At 53.1% G+C, this 24,355-nt stretch overlaps 1 protein-coding gene across 2 annotated transcripts in view; it reads right to left on the bottom strand.

Moving 5' to 3' along the window:
* The window catches only part of KDM4B (lysine demethylase 4B), a 116,235-nt gene extending 92,804 nt beyond the window's left edge, over positions 1-23,431 (bottom strand). For both annotated transcript variants that reach the window (XM_055431378.2, XM_055431379.2), the window contains exon 1: positions 23,299-23,431. The gene's annotated coding sequence lies outside the window, so the exon portion shown is untranslated. The remainder of the gene's footprint in view (positions 1-23,298) is intronic.
* Positions 23,432-24,355: the final 924 nt, after the last annotated feature.

Below are 24,355 nucleotides of genomic sequence, written 5' to 3'. Positions count from 1 at the left end.
TGGCTGAAAGGAACACAGGGAACTCTCCGTACTGTCTTTGTAACATTTCAATGCTTCTCAAATTATTTCAAAATAAAGTATCAAAAGCACACCCATAAAAAAACTTTAAAAACAACCACCTCTATCTCCTTCCTCTGAAGCTCACTGCACAGCGGGTCTTAGCTGGAAGAGGAGAGCCTGGATGTCAAAAGATCCAAACCTCTAAGAAAAGCAGAAGCCAGGGCTGACACCAGCCTGCAGTCCGGGTTCAGGGCCGATTAAAGACCCAACCTGCTGAACATGAGTTCCCGGTGCTTCCTGTTTGACAGACCTGAAAAGCTAGCATTTTCATCAGCCTTCACGTCCTGGGAAAAGAGCCTCTTGTGTACAGATATCTCACCAGATCCTCCGTGTCCTTATGGACAACAAAATGCCCCTGCGGAAGTGGTGATGGTTCAGAGAGGAGGTGGGTCCCCTGGGTTGTCTGGATCCCCACTAGGGAGGCTCTCATCTCATCACCTGGAGGCATAAGAACTGTATTGTTTCTCTTTAACGTCCACCCCTGAGACTAGATATAAAATGATTTGGGGGATTTCCTTGGTGTCCAGTGGGCTAAGATGCCATGCTCCCAAAGCAGGGGGCTGGGGTTCAATCCCTGGTCAGGGAACTGGATTCCACATGTTGTAACTAAAGATTCTGCATGCCAAAACACAGATCAAAGATCCCGCCTGCCGCAACTAAGACCCTGGGCAGACAAATAAATTAATGATAAAATAAAATAACTTGGGGTGACAAAACCATAGTGATTAAGACAATGTGGTCCCGGCCTCAGGATGGATAGAGAACTCAGTGGACGAGAGTGAACAGTCCAAAAATAAACATGTAAAGTTAGCCTGTTTTCAATGAGGTTGCTAAGACTGTCCAAGGGGTGAAGAGCAGTCTTTTCCACGACGGTGCTGGGACGACTGGATGTCCACGTGCCAAAGAATGAAGCTGGACCCCTACCTCACACCACAGACAGAAACTAACTCAAAATTAACTCACAGGTTTAAATGTCAGTGCGAAAACTCTGAGAAGAAAGAAAACACATGAATTAATCTTTGTGACCTGGGATTAGACAATGGTGTCTAGATATAACATTAAAAGCACAAGTGACTAAAGAAAAAAATTAACAAACTGACTTTGTGCTTCAAAGGACATAATCAAGAAGGTGAAGACAACCCACCGGAGAGGTGAAGATATCTGCAAACCTTAGATCTCAAAAGGAACCTGCATCCAGAACATATAAAGCGCTCTTACAGTTCAACAACAACAAAGACGAAATCTGATTCACAAGTGGGTAAAGGACTTAAATGGACACTTCGTGAGGGAGATCTACAAGCAGCTAAGGACCTGAGAAGATGCTAGATGCTGCAGCAACGGGACCAAGGACAAAAAGAAGCTACACCCCAGAGGTGGCCTCTGGAGCCCACTCCTGGGTGGCAGAGCTTCACACACAGTTTCACAATCGCACTTCCCACAGTACACCCTTCTCTACTCTCGAGAGACCACAGCGGGGCTCTGGGGACCAGCACAGATGCCCAGAGGCCTGGTCCCAACCCATCACATGACGGGAGCAAGTTCCTAATCCCTGTGCTTCAGATTCCTCATCTCTCAAGTGGGGCACCACGGCCTGCTCGTGGTGTTGACCACAGACAGAGGCACCCGGGAACCCTGGCGCAAGGCACACCCTCGTAAATGGCAGCTGTCCTGGGCCATGTCACCCAGGAGCCTCAGCAGGACCAGGAAGGAAGATCCAATGACAGGCCCTCGGGACCTCTCCCAAGGGCAGTCTGGCAACATCTGTTTTTTGAAAAAAATACCCCCAACTCCTTCCAGCAGGCTGCCCTCAGGCCTGCATGACCTGGACACACGGCCTCCCTGTCTACCCTGGCTCCTCGGCAGGACCGGCCCCTGCAGGGCTGGGAGCACAAGGGCCTGGGGACTGGCGGTGGGAAGGGTGTTAAGAAACAGACTTCTGAGCAAGCACTAGGCCTGGATTTCGTGGGCCCGAAACACGGGGAAGTGACCCACCAAGTCCTGAGGGGCACACAGTGTTTGTGCGCATGCCGCAAAGGGAGGTGCGGGCACACAGCTTTCTAGAGGGTGACCTCCCCCGGGACTGGGGGTAGAGGTCACAGGTCAGGTGGCAGGGGAGGCAGGGTGGCATCTCCAAGCATGGGGAAGGATGGAATTTAAACAATGGGGCTGGGACAGCGGTCCACCACTGGGAGAAAGGTCACGTCAGGTCCACAAGGAACTCACGAGGAATGAGGATCCACACAAGCACTGACAGCAAACACGGAGGAAAGCTCACGGAGGAAAAGGCTTTCCAACAACAGCTCAAAATCCAGACGCAACAGAAGATTCAGGTGCCTCCTTGGCAGTTCAATGGTTAAGACTGCAGTTCCAACACAGGGGGTGCAAGTTCGATCCCTGGCAGGGGACCTAAGATCTCACATGCCACTCAGTGCAGCCAAAATAAAAAACAAAAGATTCGTAAATTTGACTCTCTCAAAAAAAATTGAAACCACCATTAAAAAGTCAAAATGCACCCAGGAAACCGAGATTCCATGTTTGTAATACGTGCTACAAAGGGTTCCCTAAGACATATTATTACTAAATTTACAAAATTAGGGGAAAAAATCCAACTGAAAAGTGGGTGAAAAGCATCAACGGACTCTTCACAGAAAAGAGATCAAACTGGCCTTTCACATATTAGGTGATGCTCAACCTCACTCCCCATTTTTGGAAATGCCAATCGAAATTACACAGAGACCCTGGTACCGACGGCTCTAGAGAACAGAGCCCCCTGCTGGTGAGGCTGCGGGCCCAGACCCTCTTAGTGCTGCTGGAGGAACATACCCATCAGCCCTCCTGGGAGGGACCTGTGCTTATCTCCTGACCCAGAGAACCCACTGTGGCACTTTTCATGAATGAGAAAATATACATGGGACTTCCCTGGAGAACCAATGGTTAGGACTCTGCACTTCCACTGCTGAGGGAGTGGGTTCAATCCCTGGTCAGAGACCTAAGATCCTGCAAGCCATGCTGCACAGCCAAAAAAAAGGTCTGCTCGTCTAAGACATAAGCTAATGAGATGGTTCCTGAGGAGGGAGGGGAGGACTGACATCTCTCCAGACACCTTTCTGCACAGTTCTGACCTTGAACCATGCTATGTCCCACATATTGAATGAAAGAGGGAATGAATGAAATCAACAAGAACCGGGTGGACAGGAATCCTGCAATGAAATACAAACAGAACAAACCAAACCGAATCTCAAGTAAATAACACAACCACAAGGATGAGGAAAAGGAAGAATCAGCCCATGTGGCTTTTAAACATGGACTTGGTGATGGACAGGGAGGCCTGGCGTGCTGTGATTCACGGGGTCGCAAAGAGTCGGACACAATGGAGCGACTGAACTGAACTGAACTTGGAGCTATATGCCTTTGAGATCAAGATAAAACAATTACTGACTTACTCTAGAGGCTTCTTTTACTGTGGGTGACGCAGGGTTCTCAGCAACAGAGTCAGGGGTTATAGAACAGGAAAGGGGAGGTTGGCACGCAGTCCACACAGACGGCTGGAAGTGCAGGTGTCGACGTGAATTCATGGGGCACTAGTGTGTGTGTGCCAAAGCAGAAATGGATGTGGTGTCTGTGCGGTATACATACACAGATACACTGTGCACGTGTGTATTTATTTACACACGTATTTCCCAGGAGAGAGGGCCCAGAAGCAGAGACACCCCTTTGGCAGCGAGCACTCTAAACATCCAGGTCTTGGTTTCTAAATGCACCACCCACAAGAAGAACCAGGGCTCCTTGGAGAAGACAAGCCCAGAGCTGAGGCCCCAAAGCAGGGAAGTCAGTGCCCAGAGGCTTTGGGCACCTGCCAGAAGGACACAAGGAGCCACAAGGTGATGAGGCGTGCCCCCCCCCCAGATGGATCTGGGACCATTGGAGTAACCGAAACCAAGCACAGCCACGGGTTACAACCCAGAGTCAGGTGAGGATGCACACGGCCTCGCTGACACCAATGAACAAGTGGGGATGAAGAGACAGCTGCTCTTCCCAGGAGAAAGCCGACTAACATGTGCGGAAGAAAGTGGTGAAATGAGACGACCCCCTACTTTGCAAGAATCAACTATGACTACAACTTCCCTGGTGGTCCAGTGGCTAAGACTCCGCACTCCCAATGCAGGGGGCTCAGTTTCGATCCCCCGTCAGGGAACCTGATCCCACATACCACAGCTAAGACCAACTAAGACCCAGCGCAGCCCAACTAATTAATTAATTTAAAAAAAAAAAGAATCAATGATGGATACCCAAACAAACAGTGATTGTTTAGGGAACAACAGCGTGTCTACACAGTCCCCGAGGACCTGCCGCAAGAAACTTATCGATTATAAATGATAAAACTGTGACTTCAGGGTGGGGAAATCTGGCAGACACGCCCTTACCCTAGTGGTCCAGGCTGACGTCAACACAAGTTGGTTCCAGACACCAAGGACTCCATACCACTTCCAAGACATTCCTGACAGACGTATGGGAACCACCAGACACACCCACACCGAGCAACGCCCCAGAGGACAACAGGCCTGAACTCTCCTGACGCCCAAGCAATGAGCTTAAAGGGCAGACTCGGAAACTGACCCAGATGAACAGAAATGAAAGCAACGTGATGGATGAAATGCAGTGTATGAACCTAGACTCTCCTCTGAGAATTCACTTTCTGATTTTGACAATGTGATTAAGAGCATCCCGTGTTCAGAAGAGATGAACACTGAACTGTCTGGAGGTAAAGAGGCGTGTATCTGGAACAGTTCAGGAAAAAATGTGCAGAGAGAGACCAAAAAAAAAAAGGAATAATAGCCAACAAATTGAAAGGCGAACTCGTAGAGAACTAGAGAACAGAGTGAAAGGCATCTGGGAATTCTTTGTGCCATTCTTGTGACTTTTCTGGAAAACTGAAATCACATCCCCAAATAATTTTGTTCAAAAAAAAGAAAGAGAGAGAGAAAGCAAGCACTTGGCTTGGAAAGATAAAAATGAAAGGAAGCACACGGGCAAGAGGCCAGCGAGCCCTGGAGGCTGTCAGCACCTGCTTTCGGAACGCCATGGACAAGAACACAGCCTACCGGCCCACCTATGTCTTCACTGGGCTCGGGGGGTCAGGCAGGCAGCCTGGGTGGAGGCCACCTGTCCCCCTGGCCCAGAGCCCGGGCAAGGGTCAGGTGCCACACAGAGAGAGGGTTGGCCGCCAGAGCCCCAGGAGGGGGCACCCCAGCAAGCCTGCCAGGCCAGAAGGCCACACCTGGCAGACGCTCAAAACACCAGCCCATTCTCTATTCGTGTGTGGAGGTCTTAGATGCTCCATGACTAACCACTTAAAACACTAATTGTTACGAATCATCTTCCTATTTCTCTGCAAATGTGCCTCTAATCTTGTGGGCATGTGTGTAGGTGCGGGGTGAGGCCAGAGAATGAACATGTACACACGTTCTGTGCCCAGATAGACCCCTGCCCATCATCCACAGCCCCAGGCAGGGACCCCGGATGGGCTCCCTGACCTCCTGAACATCGCTGTCCTTTCTAGAGTTTGCCTGGGGCTTTCCTCGGAGCTGGTGTGAGGGTCAGGGATGACCAGGACAGATGTAAAGGCCAAAGATGGGGACCCGGGTCACCAGGCGCAGGCCATCTCTAAGCACCGGGCACATCCAGGCAGCCCCCAAGATCCTCGGAAGCAGGTACTGCTGTCACTGCCCATTTCACAGACGAGCAAGCTAAGGCACTGGGCAGCTGGCATCACACAGCCAGCACCAGGGGAGCCAGCTCGAGATCCCAGTCCTAACAGTGAGCCTCACCAGCCCACACAGACCAGACCAGCCAGGAGCCATACGGAAAAATACGCAGCTCAGGCCCCACCTGGTGCCTCCAGACCAGATCCTTCTGAAACTGGAAAAATGGAGGAGAAAAACAGTGGACCAATGTTGTGGTAATCTTAAGGGAGGGAAGACCTCTCTGGGCTGGCCACAAGACCAGGTGCTTTAAAGGAAAGGACAAATTTGGCAATAAACTTTACAATATTCTATGTAACAACACATCAAAAATAAAGTTGGATGAGAAATGAGAAACTGACAAAACGTATATAACACAAAAGACGCTAATGGCCCTAATATAGAAAGGGTTATAACAGAACACTGATTCTCAGGCAGAGGCAACCATCCCCCAGGGGACATTGGTGACATCCGGGGACATCTGTGGTTGTCACAGCTGGGGGAAGGAAGAGGCTCCTGGTATGGAGGAGGTGGGAGTCAGGGACGCTACTCAACACTCCCCCAGTGCCCAGGGCAGCCCCCACGAAGGATCTGGCTCAGACACATCGACAGTGCTGAGGCTGAACATCCCTGTTATAAGTCAAAAAACAAATACCCCAATTTAATACATGGGTGATGGCTATGAACTGGCAACTCTAAAACAGCTTGACTAGGAAGTGACAGATTAGGAGGGACAAAAACTGGGGCTGTCACCAGGATGATGAGAACCCCCAGCTGTTGCAGGAGTGTCCATGCAGACCAGCTTTCTGGGGACAACTGAGAAACACTGTTCAAGATAGAAAAGGAACCTGAGCAACAATGCTCATGGAAGTCTACCTCGAGGAGACAGCAAACAAGGTGTTCAGTGCAGTGTTAGAGAGAAAAAACAAAAATAATTTAAGTGCAAGTTAAGAGGAGAAGCAGTGGGACTTCCCTGGTTGCCCAGTGGTTAAGACTCTACGCTTCCAGCGCAGGCGGTGCAGGTTTGATCCCTGGTCGGGGAACTAAAATCACACACACCTCAAGATGCAACCAAAAAAAAATTATTAAAAAAAAAAAAAAGAGAGAGAAGCAGCAGTAAGAAAATCATACCCACTCACACAAATTGAAGGAACGTGGAGTTGATGAACTAGAAAAACGTCTACCAGACACAGAGGGATGACCAGACAGTCGACACCAAGAACGGGTCTCTCTGGGGGGCAGGCCTTGGGGAAACATGTAATTCACACAGGCTTCTGTCTCTACTGACAACACTTATGTGTCACTTCTAAAAAAACAAAGACAACTCAGAGCCGCCTGGAGGGCTGTGCCTAGGCCCCAGGGTCCTGTCCCTCCAGCAGCTCCCTGGCTGGTCCATCTGGGTGGACAGGAGTTGACCTCAGGGTAAAGTGGCAGAATGTCTTGGAATAAACCATCACCAAAATGATCATGGTCCCCAACCTAATTCAGATTTAAAACACCAAACCACACTGGAACCCTCGTTTATGACTGGTAGGACTGGACTGGGGTGCAGCCACTTAGGAAGACAATTTGGCAGTTTCTTAAAGCCTCAAACACAGTTTCCATCTGACCTGGCAATTCCACTCATAGGTGTCTACCCAAGAGAAATCAAACTTGTGTCTACACAAAAACTTGCACGTGAATGTATGATGCGTCGCAGGTATTATTCACAACAGCCAAACAAAGTGGAAACAACCCAGGTGTTCATCAATGTGTGAACGGTAAACAAAATGTGGTCTACTTGTACAGTGGAACGTTCCGTAGCCAGGAAAGCAGAGAAGCGCCGACACTCACCACAGCACAGATTCTCTGAGAACACAAGGCTCGAGAGAGAAGCCAGACACCAAGGCCACACAGCGTGTGATTCTCTACACAGAGCACCCATAACAGGCAAGCCCACAGACAGACAGGTCTGTTGGGGGACTCTGTGATTATGGATGGGAAACGTCCAGAAGAGGCCGATCCACAGAGAAATAGAGTGGGTTCATGCTCGCCAAGGAAGAGGGGGGGAATGGAGAGGGACTGTTTAACAGGTACGGAGTTTCCTTCTGGAGTGATGAAAATGTTCTGGAATTCGAGGGTGGTGACTGTCGCACATCCCTGCATATACGTATATATATATATATATATGTGTATATATAATACAGCACATTATATATACTAATAACCACTAAACTGTACACTTTAAAAGGGTGGCTTGTGTGGATATGAATAATACTTAATAACCTGCTATTAAGCAAAATACCAAGGGACTTCCCTGATGATCCAGTGGTTAAGAATCTACTTTGCAGTGCAGAGGACATGGGTTTGATCCCTGGTCACGGAACTAAGATGCCACACGCAGCTGGGCAACTAAGCCCACGAGATGCAACAACCAAGCCTGCACAACACAACCAGAGAGTCGGAACACCGCAACAAAGACCCCAAGGGTGCACCTAAGACTCACTTAAATATTTTTTTTAATAAATAAAAATTAAATTTTAAAAACACCAAGCCAGAAGAAACAAAAAAGAAGCATGAGAGCTCCCCAACATTCTGATCAAAACTCTGACACTATTATGAAGCTTCAACTGAATGCATCCAGAACTTCGTGGCCGCCCATGATGTCAGTGACCAGAGGCACCCACTCTATCTGCCCCTGGTTCTCTGCCCAGAGCCACCCTGACCACCACCCGCCAAGCTGCCCACCTGGACTCTCACAGAAAGAGCCACAGTGAACATCCAAGTCAGAGCCCCACCAGCTCGCTGGCCGGCCACAAATTTATCTCGAGGCTGACCTGGGACCCCTTGCACCGGGCACTCCTTAACCCCCAAGACCCACCTCCATGTGGGTGTGACACACTGACCCAGATGTGGGATCCCAAGGCAGAATCAGGGCCACAGACCAGTCAGTTTCTATGGGCAGCTTGCCCTGGAGCAACGACTGATGCTCCAGGACTATGATGGAGCCCGTGCTACAACTACAGAGTCCGTGCGCTGCAACGGGAAATCCCACGTGACGCAACGTAGATCCTGCATGCTGCAACTAAGACCCGAAGCACCCAAATACATAAATATTTTTAAAAAAATACTTTGAGGTGAATGGAAACAAGGACACAACAAACCAGAACTTTTACAGCGCAGCTAAAAGCAGAACTGGGAGGGAAATTTATAGCTGTCTATTTGAAGGCAAGACGAAAGCTCTCAAATCAGTAATCTAAACTTCTGCCTTAAGGCATTGGAAACAGAAGAGCAAACTGTACCTAAAGCAAGCAGAAGGAAGGAAATAACAAAGATCAGAGCAGAAATTAACAAAACAGAAATAGAAAACTGAGAAAATGAACTAAATCGAAAGTTGGTTCTTTGAAAAGATCAACAAAACTGACAAACCTTTAGGTAGAAAGATCAAGAGAAAGAAGAGAGAAGACTCAAATTGCTAAAATCAGGAATGTCAGATGGGACATCACTAATACTGCCTACCTTACACAAATAAAAAAGATGATAAAATAATATTGGAGGGGCTTCCCAGGCAATCCAGTGGTTAAGGATCCCCCTTCCAATGCAGCGGAAGCGGGTTTGATCCCTGGTCGGGCAATGAAGCCTACATCCCACAACAAAGAACCCACAGCTAAGACCCAACACAGCCAAGTAAACAAATAATAAATATTTTTAAAATAACAATACTTGATAATTAGAGTGCTACCGAGCAATGAGAAAGGAATGGAATGTGGATACACACAACAACTCAGGTGGATCTTATATGAAAAAAACCAATCCCAAAAGGTTACACACAATTCCCTAAATCTCTCAAAATGACGAGGTTACAGACCTGGAGAACAGACCAGTGGTTGCTGAGAGCTGAGGGTGGGAACTGGGGTGGGAGGTGCTTTAAGGAAGGAGCAAGAGGGAGCTGGTTTGTGTTGGTAAGACAGCTCCGTAGCTTTTTTTTTTTTTTTGACAGCTCTGTATTTTGATTGTGATGATGGTTACACAAATCTGCTCGGGTGATGGTATCACACAGAAACACACAAAAATAAGTTCATGCTAAAATGAGTGAAATCTGAGTAAGGCCTGTAGTGTTCTGTACCGATGCCAGTTCCCGGGTTTTGACAGTGGATTCTGGTCGCGCAAAATGTCACCACCAGGGGAAAAGCACATGAGACCCATCCTGTTGTATGTTTTGCAAGTTCTTGGGAGTCTACAACTCTTTTTTTCTTTTTTGATGCAGACCATTTTTAAAGTCTTTACTGAATTTGTTATAATATTGCTTCTATTTATGGTTTGGTTTTTTGGTCAGGAGACTAGTGGGATCTTAGCTCCCCAACCGGGGATTGAACCCACACCTCCTGCATTAGAAGGCAAAGTTTTAACCACTGGACTGTCAGGGAAGTCCCCATAATTCTTTAAAAACAAAATGTTTTGGGACTCCCCTAGTGGTCCAGTGGTTAGGACTCTGAGCTTCCACTGCAGGGGGCATGGTTTCCATCCCTGGTCGGGGAACTAAGATCCCACAACCTGCATGGCACTGTCTAAATAAATTTTTTAAAAATGTTTAAAAATACAGGGGATAATCCATCATGGATGGGAGGGCAGACTGCCATTCAGGGTGATGGTCTGGGGTTGGATGATGAGTACTCGGGGTTATCTGATTCTACGCACCTTTCTGTGTGTTCAAATTCCTAGTAATAAAAAGTCTTAAAAAATAAAACAAAGGGAACCATAACAATGCTGACCCCCTCCTCATGCAGATTCAGGAAACTTCTTCAGAGATGTCCTACCATCAGGACTGCTGCCATCTCATCTGATGCCTTCCCCGAAACACCTACCAGAGTATTTTCACAACACAGATCATAACGAGACACGGGACCGCCAGGAAGCCCTACTGGGAAGAACGACAATGTTAAAAACAGCATTTGAGATGGTGGGAGGGAGCGCCCCGGGTTCTGCAAAGGTTTCTCCATTTCAAAATCCCTGCTTCCAGGTGGAAATGATCTGCTCAATAGCAAGGTCTCAATTCTCCCCAAATGAAAAGATTTAAAAGGGAGAACAACAAAGGGACAGCCAGCTGACTCAACCAACAGGACGAGCTAACGTGGCCCAGGAGCCAGTGCTGCCCCTGGGCCGGGCACACGGACCACACCTCGACCTCCCAGGGGAGCTGACTTGACACTCCACATGCACTCACTCACTCCCACTCACAGCAGCCTCCCTGGCATTTCCACCTCAGGACCTCTGCACATGTTCTGTGCTTCAACGAGAAGCTTCCTGTCCCTTCAAGTCATTCAATCTCTGCCCAAATGTCACCTGGGAGGGGCCTTCCCTGTGCACCATGAAGGAAGCACCACCCACAGCTTTAGTGATCAGACCTCTCTCTGGTCTGATCCCCATCACACACAGGGTCACTGCTCCCTGCCGGCTCCTAGGCTCCTGGCCTGCAGGACTGATGCAGAGCCAGCCAGCTGACAGTAGAGCCCAGGCCATGGGGACTGTGGCTGCCTGCTGTCTCCTCCACCACAGCCCCCATGAGGTGAAGCCGCAACCAGGGGTAAAAACCAGCACTTATGAATGCACACACCCTGTTTACAGCTTGCTATCACCTAACAAGGAGGGCATGCGAGGACACCGGGACCCCAAGTTGGTGGCAGTGACAGGGTTCAGGAGCTCAGGTCACTTTCTGAGCTAGGGCCCTAGACGCCAAACCAAGCACTGCCTGGGGCTAAGGCCCAAGGGACCCCTGGAGAAGCTGGTCCCCCCGCAAAGTCCCCTGGCCCTCCTAAGAGCCTGGACAGCTAGGGGGTCTCTGTACACAGGGGAACTAGGGGACCCCAGCACAGCCCCACTTTCCAGGGAAGACTATTTACCGAGTCCCATCACTTGGACCATCACTGCTCCCACCCACCACCAAGCTCATCTGAGAGCCACAAAGGGGTGAGCACCCCAGGGCACCACAGCAGCATTTAGGGGACGCTAGCAAGGGCTCTCTACCCCAGGGGAAGGCTCTGGGGCTGCTCTGCACCCAGGGAGAAAACCCTGGATGCAGATCTACGGGGTCAGACAGACGAGGGTTCTGGTAGGTTCCAGAGAGGGTCACTCTTGGGCCACTCTCTCCACTCAGGCCCATCTCCATGGCCCCAATCCAAGTTCACGGGAGCCCAGTGAGGTTCAAATAAAACCACAGGTCTGGGGGACAAACATTCTCAGCCAACACTACAGGCAGGAGGGGGGCATGGGTTCAGGTTCTCTCCCCTGTGTGGTGAGTGGGGGGTAGGTCCATCGCTTAGCAATGCCCACTCCCTGCCCCTTGACTGATCCGGAGCACACTGGGGTCAGGAGCCCAGCCTGTGTGACAAGACCCCTGCCTGTTGGCCCCAGGGCGACATCACAGGTCCCACCCGGAGGTCCCTGCCTCCCCAACCACTGCCTCAGCCTCTCGGGGCCACAAGAATGTCCTGTTGCCCCCCCCGCAAGACAACCACTGGATCCCGGCAGCACACAGACACCCTCAATTCCACACCGCCCCCTGGACGCATATCAGGGACTCAGCAGGGACCAAAGGCAGCCTTCACTGACTTGGTTTTGCCTCACTGTAACTGCTGATGCCTACATGGGGAAGATAATTATTTTTACAATGACTATCTCTCTTGTAGGCTTATTAGAAAAAGAGCCACTCTGGCTTGGTCAGTCCGAAGTTCTCAGGCTTCTCTTGGCTAAAGACTAAACTAACCAACATGGGGAGACATGGGGCCTCAGGAACAGGTGCTGGAACCCGAAGCAACAGCTCCAAGTCCCCATCTTGGCAGCCATACCAAGGACACCTAACCCAGTCCTCCTCCTCACCCGGAGCCCATCTGCAAACTCCACCGTCCCGCCCAGGGGGACACCACTCACCCAGAAACCCCATCCTCAGCCAGGTGGCCCACAGCAAACCCCAAGTCACCGGATGAAGACCCTGAATGAGGCGTGTGAGACAGGCCAAGGGGCTCTGAGCTCTGGACTGGCTGCCTCCAGTCCAGCCGCCCCAAGGACCACAACCCCAGCTTCCTGGTCCAGAACACCCCAGCCAAACCCTCTCACCCACCCCTTTAACATAAAGAAGCTCCAGGAAGAGAAGAAACCAGATTGTTTTCAAGGTGCCTTTGAGTAATCTCCATTGTTCCTGAACTTTCTTCCCTGCACGAATACAGAACAGCAGTGTGAAAACATGGGCTATTCCGGGATGGAAAGTGATTTTAGAAACTCCTTTTGCAACGCCTTGAGTCACAGTCAGGGAAAGGCAGAGGCCCAGAGGAAAATCGCTGCTGTCATCTCTGAAGGCTCTCCCTGGGCCGAAGAGATAGTGGATTCAGAGCCGGACACTGTCCGCAGGGGTCGCCCTGGGCCCTACGGGGTGCTGAGCAGTCTTCCTGGCCTTCACCCACTTGATGCCAGAAGCCCCTACTAGTCATGACAACCCCAGATGTTCCCAGACATCACCCAGTGTCCTCTGGGGGCAGGACTGCCCTGGGAGCGGGAACTACTTCACTGAAGGATTTCCATAGATTAACTCAGTTAAATCTCATCCATCCTTAAAGCAGAGCTCTCCACTGTCACCCCCACTTTGGTGATAAGGGCACATACCCAGCAGAGGCGGGATCCAAGCCCAGGCAAGCCAGGCACGTGGGTACCAGCCTCCAGTGGCCGATCCCACTGGCCATCCTACCCTGAGACCTCAGGCCACTTAAGACTGTCTGGAGCTCTGGGACATGACTGCAGAACTCTGCTTGTACACGGGGCTCAGCTTTCCCACAGCCAGAGCAGCACCCCAAGTCCCTACAGTTCTCTTCACAGAACTACCCTGAGCCCCAAGTTGAAAGTCCCCAGGACAGCCAGCACCCATGCCACACACACAATGCCTTGACCTCTGACCTGGGCGGGACAATGTTAAAGAGGAGAGGCTGCATACAAGCATCCATGGGAAGGATCAAGGCCCAGGCCAGGTCACTCCGCCCATGGGGACTGGCCCTCCAGCCGACATCCTATGGGCCAGGCTGCTGCACTCACCCCTAGCTGCTTTCTCCTGGGTCTCTCTGGTCTCCCCAGCTAGAAGCTAACAGATCCAGAACTTCTGATGGACTGAGCAGGCAGGTGGGAATGGGGTGCAGGATGAGCACCCCCATATATAGCATCCCCACCATCCCAGCGCTCAGCTCGCCCAGGGCCAACACAAGACGTGAAATGTACACAGGATGTTGAAGACAGCACCACAAGGAAAGGAGAGGAAAACAGCTCATTAACAATTTTTATAATGATCACACATTGGAATGGTAACATTCTGGGGTATACTGGGTTCCATAAAAATTATTCAAACTAATTTCTCCGGCTTCCTTTCACCTTCAAGAAAACTCTAAAGGACACACGGGGCTCGCTCTACATCTTTACTGGGCAGCGATGCCTCAGAAAAACCACTGTTGACACTTTCACCTGTTCCTCTTCTGAAGGTTCTGTCGTTTCAGTTCTCACATTCAAGCCTGTTTCGGTGCCTGGCGGGGGCACCGTACAGTCTGCTGTTCCACCCAGTGACATTCCGTCAGCGTCCACGCACGTCCCCCACAGGGTCCTTCTGCTGCCACGAGCAACTAGTTCCCTGGCACTCAAGACCCCCCAGGTCTCCTATATTCTCTGCTGGGGGGGTGGGGACAGCAAGTCTCTCATACACATGTCACTGTCCCTGTGACTGGTGGAAGGACCAAAGCTAGCTGGCTGGCTGTGCTGTGTGCGGCTATGAAGCCACATCCCGTCCAGCCCCTTGAGGTCCCTGGAGAAGCCAGCTGCATTTCTGAATCGCCCAGCATGGTGACGGCGCTTTCCCTGGAGGCAAGGGAGCCTGGGCAGGACTCTGCTCAGAGGCTAGTGGGCTTCACGGGGCTCTGTGGGGGTGGTGGGGATATTTACAACCCAGGGGACTGCCTTCTACAACCCAACCCACAACCCCTTCATGGCTGGGGCAAGCAGACCAGGAAAGGGAAGTGGCCCAGGAAGCAGCTTGTGTTCAAACCCACTGGCCATACAGGCACGAGATGGGGGGAGCGGGGCGCAGAATCCTGAAAAGGATCGTGTGGGAGGTGGGGGTGGGGTGGGAGGGCAGAGCACTGGGTGAGCATTCTGAATGCCCAGCCCTGAAATTCTGGAACTCTGAGATGGTTCAGACAAGAAGGGGCAGGAAAAAGTAGAAACTACTAGCTCCCCACACGCAGGTAGTGAACACGCAACATGTCCACCCACACCTGGGAGCATCACCGTGCCACGGAGAGGACAGAAGCCCTGAGACTCGCTACCACCTTAATGGACCCTGAGCACATGATGAAAGAAGCAGACACAGAAGGACACACAGGGTGTCATTCCACTGATGGGAAACGTGCAGAACAGGCCAGTCCACAGACACAGAGAGTGGGTTCCTGGCTGCCAAGGAGGAGAGGAACAAGGGGAATGACTGTTTAACAAGTATGGGATTTTCCTTTCGGGTGAGGAAAATGTTCTGGAATTGGATAAAGGTGACGGTTTACAACTCTGTAAATGTTCTAAAAACCACTGAATTGTCCCCTTTAAAAGGATGAATTTCATGGATGAATATCACAATTAAAAACATATTTTTAAAAAGGCAGGGCAGGCGCATTTGCAGAGTGGCTGTCCTAGAAAACTCAAGGTCTGGTCAGCACACCAGAGCCAGTCACCAGGAAGCCGTCCATGGCTCCTTCTGTGGCCCATGACTCAAACAACTCTATGCTCCCTGAGGGCAGAGCTGCTGCCCCCTCCCCCTAACCCTTGGAACATAGCACAGGGAGTCCCCAAAGATGCCTAAGGGGCTGGAGGGCTCCCCACTTCCCTGGCCTCCTCCAGCGGGTCTCCTGGGCAGAGCCTGGAGTGCCTGCTCCAAGTCCTCTGCCTGGTGCCACTTCGCCCATAACAACAAGGCTCAGCCCAGGTGGCAACTCTTCTGCCGCCCACTGGCCACCACCCTAGCAGCATATGCTGCCCCGGCCCTGTGCTCAGTTTGAATTTGTCTCAGCCACTCTGCACCCCCGGTCCCTACTGTCCCCAATGCTCCTGGGAGCCCAGCTCCAGGCTTCCACTGTGAGCCGTGACCACCATGGGCAGGAGAAAGATGCAGTTCACCTGGCTATGGGCACGTGGGCTGGACCACCGGCTGGGTGACAGCAAATATGTGGATGGACCCAGGCTCAGCGCACACCCGAGCATGCAGGTCTGCTGTAAAGTCAGGTCTGTTGGATCGAGAAACCAAGCTGCTGACCACCAGGCTGAGACCACATGAAAGGGCTGCTGCGGGGTCCGATTTCGTATCTTCACCTCAAGGTTGAAGAACAGCATGGCTGGATATTTGCAGAGGCCACTAGGGCCCCGCTCCCCACCCCGGTCAGCCTAGACCTGCCTGCACCCGCCCTCCCAAAGCTCATCCACCGGCGAATTCTGACCACCTTTCTTTCCATGGGGCCCGGTCTGGGGATCTAGACGTCCAGAAGAGCCCGTTTCTCCAGAACGACGCTGCCCCTTGGTCTCCAGCTCAGCCTGGGCTCAGGCCACCGGTGGAGCAAACAGGAAGCCAAGAGACAAGACGACTTCCTTCCCAGGAGGGTGTCAGAGCTCTCTTTCCTCGCCGCTCCCTCCTTTTGTTTGGGGAAAGGAGCTGGAGCAGAGCAGTGAATCAGGAGTTTCAGCTCCAGGGCCTTTGCTCACACGCAAGCTGGAGACCAGCAAGGCTCTCTCCTGACTCGTGACCGAGATAATCAGATCCATGCAGGGTAGGGAGACGGCTGGCGGAGGCCGATCTTTCTACTGGAGGGGGTTGAAAAGGACAGATGGGTGAAGAGCAGGGGTCTGAAGATGCTAGGAGCAGGTCCTGGTCCAGCTGCCCAGCCAGGGTCCTCCAGACACCCTGGGGGCAGCTTCCAGGCTGGCACCTTGCCAGACAGGTTGCCCAGACAGGCCAGGGTCCTGAGCTCTGGCCGCGTATTCAGCCCCTCTCCAGCCCACTCAAGAGCCCACTGGCTGCTTCGGGCTGGCTCCTGCTCAAAGGAGGCCCCCCGGATCCCTGCTCTTCTTCTGCACAAAGCACCATTCCAGGTCCCCTCCCAGCTCATCCTCTGCAAATCACTTCTCTCCACGTTCTCTCCCCTGAGATCAGGGCCAGCAGCCACGAAACCATGAAAGTGGGCCCACCTGCACCCCAACCTGCCCAGAAGCAGCCCTCGCTTGGGCCCACCTGCACCCCGACCTGCCCAGAAGCAGCCCTCGCTTGGGTCCTCGCAAACACAGAAAGGAAGTGGGCCTGGGGACAAACCCTGCCTGCCTACCCCCAGATCTCCTCTTCACAGACTGCCCTTCAGGCTCGTCTGAGACCTGGAGCCCTGATCACCAGTGCTGGCAGCTGGGACCAAACACATTACCTCTGGCTCCGTGCTACAACCAGAGACCCATTCGGGATGCAGCAACCCTCAGCCTTGCTTTCTGATTCTTACTCTTTGTCCACTAAACAAACACACACAAGGCCCAGAGGGATCTTGCTTGACCACTGCGAGAACCACGGGCCGCCCTCGAGGCAAAGACAGCAAGGCAAACTTTTCATCAATGCCCTTAGGGCCACGGGAGCCACAGGAAAAGAAAAGAGAGGCGGGAAGGAAGAAGGAAGAGGGAGATGGCGGAGGGGCAGAGAAAGACAGAGACCAGCACAAAAAAAACCCCAGCAACTTTGGGAAGCCAAGAAGTTCTGAGCAACACTCTCAAGGTTGTTTATTTCAATCAGCTGGAGAAGGCATGACCATAAATTAACAGTATGCTTCCTTGACAAGTCAGAACACTCCTGGGACAGACCCAGATCTAAGCCGCTAATGATCTGCCCAGCTTGGAAATCACTTGTCAGCCTGTCTCCACTCCCAAAAGTCGTGGTGGGGGAGCAAGGCCACGGGCACTCAACCGATTCAATTCTTCTCCACAGCCATCCCTCGTCTACTCACCCCACAAAGTTCAATTCTCACACCCACAAGCGTCCCCAGGCAGGCGGGCAGCCGGGTGGCTGCAGCCTAGAACCACGCTGTCCTTTCTGAAGGGGCATGATGTTGGTAAAGAGGGTGGGTCGTGTGTGTGTGCTAAGTCGCTTCAGTTGTGTCTGACTCTTTGCAACCCTGTGGACTGTAGCCCAGCAGGCTCCTCTGTCCCTGGGATTCTCTGGGCAAAAATACTGGAGTGGGTTGCCATGATCTCCTCCAGGGGATTTTCCCAACCCAGGGATCAAAGCCACATCTCCTGCATCTCCTGCACTGCAGTCAGATTCTTTACCACTGAGCCATCGAGGAAGGCCAAAGGAGGGTGGGTCGGATGCTTACAAAACAAAATGATTGGGAAAGAGCATCGTTCTTTTAAACCCTCAGCCTCTGCCAGATCAAAACAGACAGCTTAGGCCGAGTACACTCCTTCCCAATCTTTTGCTGCGGGGCTACAAAAGAAAGGGAACACTCTGGAGAGGTCGGCAAGGCCAACCATAAAATATTAATCTTTGCTTTTGTTTACATCCACTTTTTTTTTTTTGGTTGTGCCTTGCAGCATGTGGGATCTTAGTTCCCTGACCAGGGATCATACCCACACCCCCTGCAGTGGAAGCTCGGAGCCCTAACCACTGGACCAACAGGGAAGTCCCTACATCGACTCTTCTCAATTTTGAGATTGTTTTGGTGGATGGGGCCAGAACATTTTCTTATATTCCCTGCTCTTTAAATTTCCTCAAAACAACCCAAGACCCATTTTTAACATATAGAGTACAACTATACTTTGTTGGAGGAAAGATGGAAACTTATTCATCCAACAAATGAATGCTTACTGAACACCCACTGTGGGCAGGAACTGTCCAAGATGCTGGGGGTACACACAGCAACCAAGACAGATGTCGTCCCCACAGTGGGGACCTCACATCCTACTGTGGGTGAGCCCAACCTATGGCCCACAGGTCAAATCCAGGCCACCTCCTGTTTCTGTATGGCCCACAAGCCCCAAATGGTTTTAACGGTTTTTAATGGGTGGGTGGGTGGCAGGATCAACAGAAGAAAGATAGTTCATCCTATGTGAAATTCATATTTCTGTGACCACAAATAAAGTTTTATTGGAACAAAACTGCAATCACTGGTTTCTGTACTTTGTATTACAAGGGCAGACAAGAGCGGTCAGAACGGAGACTGTCCAGGCTGCAAGGCTGAAAATCATTACTCTCTAACCCTTTACAGGAAAAGCTTAGGCCCTACTGGATGAGACAGACAATAAATATGTAAACAGACTGATACGCATCTCTGGCAGTGCTGAATACAAAGAAGGAAAGGCAGGATAGAGAGAAAGGTGGACAAAAGGGTGAACTTGGGCAGCAGGGTCAGGGATGGCCTCTCTGAGTCCTGAATGACCAGGAGCCAGCTGGGTAGAGACCTGAGGGAACAGCATCCTGGCAGAGGGAACAGCAAGTACAAAGGCCATGAAGGCAGGAAGAGAAGGTAGTTAAGGTGGTTTCAACTGAATGGAGCAAGCATGGGGGCTGGGTGGGAAGTGAAGAGCCCCTCAGAGGGTCTGCAACTTTTTCCAAGGACAACAAGAAGTCCTTGGGGGGTCCTGAGCGAAGAAAGATGGTTTTTCAATTTTCTAACAGCCCTTCAAGGGAGCCGGAGTCGGAACTGACAGACTAGTTGGGACGCCTTGTCCAGCCCACGAGACACTCCCCAAACACATCAAAGCCAGGAATAAACTCAAAAGCAATCCCTCCAACCACACGGTCGATTCACGGTCCCTCAGGCCTTGAGGCGGCACAGAGCTCTGTGAGTGAGTATGGTAGTTCAGTGCGTTGTGCAGAAAGCACCTGCAGCTGGCACAGCAACAGCCCCGAAACCACGGGCACCACCCTCAGGAACAGAGATGACAGGAGTGACTCACCTCAGAGCCGACCTGAAGAAAACGGTCAAAGCCAACAGACAGGTAGGGGTCATGCAGCTCGAAAGCTGCCCCCTCCCACACACTTCCAGATCCCATGAGTGGGTGGAAGCCTGGGTGGGGGCCCTGTGGGGGTCAGGAGACCCCCACTTCACACCTGGTCTGCCCCCTGATGGGTGCATCTGCAGGTGAGTTCCTCTCCTCCAGGGGGCGAGTCGGCAGAGTGTGGGAGGGACACACTTTGCAAATAGGAGCGCCTCCTTTTTAGAAGGGGGCAGGGAAGAAACAGACAAAGGGACTCAGAACTTGAGGTTGATCAGGGTCACGGTTAAATATATATATATCAAGCTGCTGTGAGGTTAAAGATTACGTGAGGGGGGTCACTTGGGGGGCAAATGTGCCCCCTAGAGGGCACTGGCCCACGTCTGGGGACATCTGTGGTTGTCACAACTAGGAGAGATGGGGGCCAGGGATGTTGCTCAATACACCAATGTCCAGGACAGCACCCCTCCCACAAGAGATCCCAGCCCTGAACGTGGGCAGGGCAGGGCAGGGAGGGACCTAAGGGCAGTAAGAAACCAGCGCTGGATTCAGAGCACAGAGCACCCTGGTGCCCTGTGAAGCCCTTCCCTGACTCTCATCCCTTTTGATCCCTGGCATGGGCTCTTATTATACCCATTTTACAGATGAGGAAAGCCAGGCCCAGAGTCATGAAGGGACCTGCCCCAGAGGAGGGCGCTGAACCCAGGTCTTTTAGACTCTGGGCAATGGAGATCAGGGCAGGAATCCAGGAACACCAAAGAGAACACAAGTCAGGAGGGAGTCCAGAGTCAAGCCCTCTGCTGGGTCAGAACTCTGGTGGTAAGGCCTCCGCTGAGCCTGGGAGCAGGTCTCTGGAACACAGCCAGGAACCCGGGGGGAGATGCAAGGGGTGGGGGGGCCTCACAGTCCTGCAGTCTGCCCACAGTTGTTTTCCACCCCACCCACCATCCCTGACCAGGAGGTTTGGGAAGGTTGGGTGACCACCCCCTCAGCTTTGTTCTTGAGCAAGTGACCTGTGCAAGGTCTCACAACTCTGAACCTGCCACCCCCCACACACTTCCAGATCCCCAGAAGAGAGTCACCCAGAAATAGCCGTTCGACCATATCTCAGCCCTCATCCCTCTCACCCTGTCCTGCCCACTCCCTGAGCCACCGGAGGGGCGGGGCAGGGCGGCGGGGGGTGGGGGGCGGTGGTGGGCAACATGCCCACACCTCGGTGTATTCTCCCCCAGACCCTGCACCCCCTGAAGTTAGGGACCCAAGCAACCTGCCCGAGAGCTCAAAACACAACGTGCCCAGGCCAGGTGAGTGTCAGATGGAACCAAAGAACAGATGGGTTCCCTGGAGCTAAGGTTCTGATGGGCCAGGAAGAGGCGGGTCACAGGAGGGCAGGGGCAAAAAAATGCATAGGAGGTGGGGAAATTCGAGGTCAAGTACAGCAGAGAGGCCAACCTGGGAGAGAGGGGCATGGAGGGCCCCCAACATCACCACAGAGGGACTGGGGACTAGTCTCCACCAGGAGACAGAAAGTACAACAAAGGCAGGGCGGGGTCCGGAATGACCGATTAGCCTGTACCTTTAAGCTCTTAACACCTCCTTAGCAGCCCACTCCTCAGAGAGGCAAGAATTAGAAAAGGCGAGAAAACCAATTGTTAGTAAGACCTGTATACCGATCATCTCAGTAGCTACACGCACACTCGCTCGCACACACATGCACACACGCACACGCAGCGCGTGACACAGTATCTGCTCGAATCGCTGCAAAACCTGGAAGCATTTCTCCAACTGCACCTCCACTCCCCTCGGGGTGACCTCCCCTCAGTGACCTCCCCGCGAGGCGGGGCAGTCTGACCGTGGAGGTGCCCCCTGCACCAGAGGGGAGCGCCAACGTTTGCCAAGCATCCAATCAGAAACACGGAAAGAGGGCCGGCGAGTTTCAGAACCCCTCCCCTCAGATCATAGCAAGTTGACTCCACACTCTCACACTCCATCCTTTCGGGGTTCCAAAGAGCAAACTGCGGGACGAAAAGAGGCTGCCCGCTGCTTCTGCAAGGGTGGCGAGGAAAGGCTGACCCGGGAGTTGACAAACCCTCCCGATGCCTCACAAGGAAGCTATTATTTCAGAATTAGGGAGCCATCAGCTCTTGCAAGGCAGCGAGCAAAGCCCAGAGGACTCATGTAATGAGCCCCTCTTAGGGCTTTCCTCCAGCCTGGGGACATTTGGAGAAATGGCTGCGAAGGGCTGGGGAGAGTAACCTCCGACCCTAAGACAGTGCTGGCACCCAGTGGGACCCGAAGGAGCTTCTGAATCGATGTCGCGGACAGAAACACATGGAAAAGGATACACACTACGTATTTACAGGATCGTTCGGCTCCACTTAACAGAACCTTCTCACTAGTTTCATAACTGGGGAAACAGTTCCCAGGTGCACCTGAATTATTAAAACAAGAGATCCTCCCCGTACCAAACAGATGGGAAACGCCAGGGCGCAGTCCACGTCTCCCCCGCCCCCGGGGGAAAAAAAAACCATTGGTAGAACCTTCCACCTTGGTCCCCGTGGACCTGCACACCATTCTGTCTGGTGTCATCGCGCCCACTGGGTGGAGACCCAGGCCCTGGAAGATCTGGGGCAGGTCCCTTTGGGCAGGAATCCGTCCCCCAGCTCCCACGGGGCGGCAAAGGGCAGCCCAGGGGGTCCCCGTGGGAGCGACTCCAGGATTTACCTCTACAGAGAAGGGGGTCTTTGAGATGGCGATCGGGCAGAGATGGGTAGGCCCTGGGGGAACGCGTCTGGAAACTGTTCTGTGCATAGCAAGTGGATACATTTTCTTAAATGAGAAATCCAGACTGCATGCTTATTTTAGGGGAGGCTCAGGGAAACGGGGTGCGAGTTTGGAAGCCGCGATGGCTCTGCGGATTGACTCGGGCAGTATGGTGAGATGCAATGATGGACACGTCGGGGGACACCACTAGGAAGCGCCCCGTTTACCCCACCGGTTCCCAAAGGGCCGGAAATGCAGGCGGGTTGATCCCAGGGCCTGGGATCTCTCTCTATTATTATTTTTTTAATTATTAGGATTCTTGTGAATAATGGAAGAGGAGGGCCCCGCCAAGCAGGGCCAGTCGGGCCGGGCCACCCACGCTGTCATCTTTTGTGAGGGGCCGGCAGGGACGCCCCGGCCCAGCCCCCGCACGCCCCCGACCCGGGGAGGGCGCCCCCGCCTCCCGCCCCTGGCCCCGCCATTGTCCAGCCGCACCGCCCCCGCCCGAGGTCGGGCGGGCGCCCAGGGCCGGGCGGTTAACGCCCCCAACCGCCTCGCGGGCCCGGACAAAGCGCGGCGGCTGCGGCCCGAGCAGGCCGCGCCCGAGGCCTGGGCCTCGAGTCCCGGGCGCCAGCCCGCAGCCCCGGGCGCGGCGCGGGGGCGGCGGCGGCGGTGGGGCCCGCGCTCGGACGCGGCGGCCGCCTCCCCGCGGGCTCACCTGAGGCGGCGCGCGCGGCTCGGTCCGGAGCAGCGGCTCGCGCTCCCCCGCCCTCGGCGTCGCAACCCCAGGCCCCACTCGGGCCGGGCCCCGCTCGGTCGCTGGCGGCCGAGCCCTCCGCGAGAGCCCCGGGCGGGGCTTATAAGGCCGCGCGCCAGCTCCGCCCCGGCTACCATTGGCCCCCGAGCCCACGCCCGCGCGCCTATTGGCTATCGCTGACAGCTCCGCCCCTCCCCTCCACCGGACCCATCAACACTGCACGGCCCGCCCCCCGCGCGCCTCGATTGGGCGGGTGCAGCCACCGGCCTCGCCTCGCCATTGGCCGGCCGCTAGGGACACGCCGGCGCCTACCCACGTGCCCGGTGACCGGCTCGGTTCTCATTGCAGGCTGCGCACGCCAGCTAAGAGGCTGCGACCAACCCGACGGCGGTAGGCCTCGGATTGACAAGGGCGCCTCGGGGACCGCCCAACGACCGCAAGGGGGTAAGAGAATATTGGCTTACGGGATCAGCCCCAGGCGCGGACTGGCAGGGGCGGGTGCCAATCACGGCCCGAATCCCGCCCCGGTTATCAGGCTGCAGCTGAGTACGTGAGACTCAGCACAGCATCAGCACCGCGCCTGAGAGCTTCGGAGAGGGGGTTCGAGACCCAGAGCCGGAAACTGGGCTCAGCGTTTTCCAATTCGCACAGTCAGGAGGTAGCGAAGATAACTCCAACGCAACTCATTTCGCAAAGAAGGAGCACTGAGAACTGGAGAAGTAAAAGTCAAACAGCAAGCGCCTCGGCCTCCATTTCTCCTTTCTCCCCCACCACCCAAAAATTCAAGTTCATTTCTGTCACAATCCACAAAACTTTGCAAAGGTTTTCAGATAAAGCTAGGTGACCTTCCGCGAGATCCCTAAAACATAAGAGAGGCGAGAAATTTGGTGCCTCCTGACTTAAGTTCAAAGCTCAGCTGGGTGCACAAGCCTCACGGTGGTAGGCCCCCAGCGAAGTAACCTCGTTGGGCCTCGTTTCCACTGTGAAATAGATATAAAAGCGATAGAATCCCTCACCG

This window comes from Moschus berezovskii, chromosome 8 (genome assembly GCF_049115385.1).
Source record: "Moschus berezovskii isolate FMDL1 chromosome 8, NW_MosBer_1.0, whole genome shotgun sequence".
In the NCBI taxonomy this organism is placed as follows: domain Eukaryota; kingdom Metazoa; phylum Chordata; class Mammalia; order Artiodactyla; family Moschidae; genus Moschus; species Moschus berezovskii.
This window is presented reverse-complemented; position numbering and strand designations above follow the sequence as displayed.